At 38.2% G+C, this 4242-nt stretch overlaps 1 protein-coding gene across 1 annotated transcript in view; it reads left to right on the top strand.

Moving 5' to 3' along the window:
• The window catches only part of CYP7B1 (cytochrome P450 family 7 subfamily B member 1), a 168160-nt gene that overhangs the window by 27319 nt on the left and 136599 nt on the right, over window positions 1-4242 (top strand). The gene's annotated exons all lie outside the window — the stretch shown is intronic.

Raw genomic sequence — 4242 nt, 5'->3', positions numbered from 1 at the left:
TTTCACCATCCCCATCCCACCACCCCTAAAAGACGCACAATTCTTGCCATACCTTTTGTTAACATGCCTTAGCCTTCCGCAAGGGCTCCAATCCCTGGATCCCAAGCTTTCCTCCTCCTTGCTTACCGTTGCCTACAAGAATCCTCATTCTGCAAAGTTCTCTGCTCACCTTTGCCTAACTTCTTCTAGTCCTTCAGGCCTCCATATAACTTGAGCACCCCCTGTTAAACAAATTAACTTAAATATTTAAACATTATTTTAAATTTAACATATCAAATGATCATCTTAAGCACTTGAAATTACTGTCAGGGAAAACGTGCCACACCCAGAGTAAAACATTCTCAAACACTTGAGTCCTCTTGCCCACCTTAAAAATTGTATCTATTAACGTAATGTATCAAGTCTGAATAAATATAGCAATACTGGCTGAAAGAAAAATGTATTCAAAATACCCTATACTTTTTGGACAGGATTTTTATAACTTAGAACATGTGTGTGACTGCCCTGCTTCAGATCCACCGTGGCATTCTAATCCTCTTAGAAGGAAACACACATCCCTTGAAGAATCTACCACTCCCTGCAGCCCTTCTTGTCCTCCCGCCCCTCAGCACATTGGGCGCTGGCCACTGAAGTGGTCCTGCCCTTTCCATGGAGTCCTCCTGTCATTCAAGCTTGTCATCCAAGGTTCGACTCAATGTCAGCTCCTCCTAGAAGCCTTTCCTTGCCACTCTATGTACAGTCATGCTGTCTCTATGCAAAGTGAATTTCAGTTTCTTTATAGATTTATCCCAATCTGAAGTGTTCTCCTTGTGTATTTGTACACTTGGTCTTGTCTGTGTACAGTGACTGAAGTGTAAGCTTCCTGAAAGCAAGCACCTTGTCTGATTTCTCATCCATGTTCCCCCTACATCGTCCTGCCACATATGCGAGCCTTTCGAAGGACTGACTGTAAAGGCTAGGGGAGGTAGAATTCATTCTGTGCAGGGAATGGGTCGCTGTCCCACAGAGTTAACTTAATCTTTGGTCTGATAGGGTTACATGCTCGGGTTTCAAAGAAAGTCTGTATATTCTTTTTTTTTTTTTTTTTTTACATGGGCAGGCACTGGGAATTGAACCCGGGTCCTCTGGCATGGCAGGCAAGAACTCTACTTGCTGAGCCACCGTGGCCTGCCCCAAAGTCTGTATATTCTTGATGATTACTATAGAGAGGAGGGCGAGTTTGTCTGTAAAGCTATGGGAGCTGATGCTAAATATTAGCATAGTGCTTCAGGTTTCAGCAAAGCAAAGCAAGTATTCTGTTACTGTCAGTACACTTGAAACCCAGAATGGCCCTAGATAGTGGCTAACTTTTCGTCTTGAAAAGTTCCTATTTATATTGTTATTTATGAGAAATTCCTGTCAGTCTTTGCAAATATGAATCCATTGCCTTCATTTTTAAAGGGGTGTTAACTGCTTAGAGAATCATTGAATTCTGGTGCATTGTAAGAAAAGTCTTCTTTTTAAATCTTTAGTTGGAAATAGCATTTCAAACACTGGAAGACCTTAGTAAATCATATTTGACCTTCACTTTTTGAACATTCTTTAAACTTTTCCAAAATGTTAAGCACCCACGTCCGGGTGTGTATATGTGTTTTCTGTGGGTTCTATCAAATTTTGTCTCTTTAACATATTGCAAAAGTAGCATATGCAGAGTAATGTGCCAAAGCTTTCCTAATTCTTGAGTAGGAAACTTAAATCAGTGTATTCAGTAATAATACATTGTTGAATACCATTAAATACCGTTAAGTTTTTCAGATTGCACTTTCTTCATACATTGCAAAAGAAATTGTAACAAAAATTAGGTATATTTGTGTACAGGGCAACATCTCAGACCTATAAAGGGAAAGACTTACAGATTTAGAAAAAGACATAAGGCTTTGCAGTTCTTCTTAAATACTGTAGTGTGTTATTTCACACAGAGAACATTAGAAAAAAATATTCTCTCCTTGGGTCCCATTCTATATTTTTTACCACCTACCCCAGCTCTACATAATATCCCATATGTCTTTCCTCATTATGAGCATATTTTAAAGTCATTAGAACTCTGTGGGTGGCAGAGATACATGGGGGAGAGCAGCTCATAATTAATAAGAACCTCTCAAGGGAACTTTAGAGTTGATCTTTGTATCTATCTTTTACTCTATCTATCCACATGTATGTATACCTATGCCTATATAATTTATTTTAACAGAAAGTTGGATAAGATATTTAATTATCAAAAAATATTCCAAAGTATGTAGTTGTGTTTATGAGAAAACTTCTTTGACGTAACTTTTGCATAATTTCAGAAGTGTAACATTCATGATCTAACTAGAGTACTGATTTACCTCTAGGACCTAGAACCTTGTACCTAAAGAATTTTTTTTTTTCTCATATACATCATGAATCAGGTACTGGCATCTGCTGGCTACTAGTGATATTGCTTTCTAATCCTATAGGCGATCTGGCTTTTCATCATATTATTTCCCTAAAAAGCAGATCATGATGGGATTTTTTTATTAAAACCAAGATATACATGTGTACATGAAAACATTTAAAACAAACAAACAAACAGAAAACCAACAGAAGAGAATGATGGGGATCGTTTACATGCTGGCTGGTGTGTGACATATGGAAAGAAGAAAATGACTTTGTGAACCTCTGTGTGCTTGGGTGGTACTCTAATCTTTCTGATGTTATCAAAGAAATTAATATATCAGAGAAATTAAAAGGTCCAGGGACACGCCCAAGTCCCCAGACTGGGGAAAACAGTATTCAAAGTAAAATCTGACCCTGGGGTAAATGATTAGGATGTCTTAGTTTTTGAGACAGAAAAATAGGTCTTCAGACAAGGATTTGGGGGCCAGGGTGGGGTGGGGGGACAATGAGCACCCTCATATATGGCCAGTTGTTGTTTATTTTGCTTCAATTTTCCTGAAGGGTGATTTTCCAACATGCCTTAAAAAGTCTTAAAAAGGTATATTCTATTGACTAAGCAATTTCAAATGTAGTCATTTGTTCTCAGGAAATAATCATGGAGTTGCTTGAAAATTTACTTATATAGATGGCTAATACAGCCTTTATTATAATAGTGAAAATGAAATTATCAAAATAACAATGAACAACAAAACACTCTTATGTAGATTATATGTTCCTGCAAAGGAATTAAATACAGCCGTTAGAAATTGGTGGCTCTGGGTATCTGGAGGACAAGGCGTTGGGCGTGTTGGAGTTCTCTCTATAGCGTTTGTATTATTTTTGTAACTGTCCCATATATTTGAGAGTATTTCAAAATAAAAGTTAAAACTATTTTTGATAAGAATATTTAATGATCTGAAAAAATGTTTCTACCACATTTATTAGGTAAAACAGCAGACTTATAATACTGTATGATACCATTTTGGGGGTAAAAACTCTTTCTGTGTGTATGTACATGTGTGAGTGTGAGTTTGTGGGTGTGTCTGTGTGTCTATGAAGGAGATGCACCGAAATACTAACAACTCTGAGAGATGAGATGCTGGATCACATTTACTTTCTTCTTTTCCTTATCTCTATTTTATACATTTTCTACAATGAAAGCACATTACTTTAAAAATTCTAAATAGCTTAAATTTTTAAGAAAAGAGTTTAGAAAATGGTCACAGGAAACCACTCACAGAATAAAGAGAGATTCTAAGGAAACAAAACTGCAGAGGGGCGTGTGTCTGCATCAGGAAATTAAAGGAGAAGCTATGTTAAATAGCAAGACTGCCCTGCATTGGCATATGGTGGTACCCTGGCATGCTGAAGGGAGAGGCCAGAGGCACCCTGATGGACAGGTAGCACAGAGAGGTCTGAATGGCAGGGAGCCCAGCCATGGAATGTGGGTTGTATCCTCAGGATATGCATCACCCTTGTCCTAGAGAAATTGTGGGACTAGACAGGGAACAATAGGCAGGAATCAAGATGGCTCTTGGAATTGGATGTAAACTCGGAGCAGAGGGAGAAACCAGTCCAATTCAGTATTAAGTTAGCCAACAATTACTTGTCCCAGGGCTCTTTGCATTTCCTCTTGCTCACACTCCAGACAAGCTCGGTCCCAGAACCATAGCACTCTCCTGCTACCAGGTAGATGTAACACAATATCTAGTGTACGAAAGCTTGTTCAGCACTATTGCTATACTCAGAATAAGTTGGAACAGACAAATAAAACTAAACTAACAGATGGAATCAATGCCTCTTTTC

Source organism: Tamandua tetradactyla, chromosome 6 (assembly GCF_023851605.1).
Source record: "Tamandua tetradactyla isolate mTamTet1 chromosome 6, mTamTet1.pri, whole genome shotgun sequence".
Taxonomy (NCBI): Eukaryota; Metazoa; Chordata; class Mammalia; order Pilosa; family Myrmecophagidae; genus Tamandua; species Tamandua tetradactyla.
This window is presented reverse-complemented; position numbering and strand designations above follow the sequence as displayed.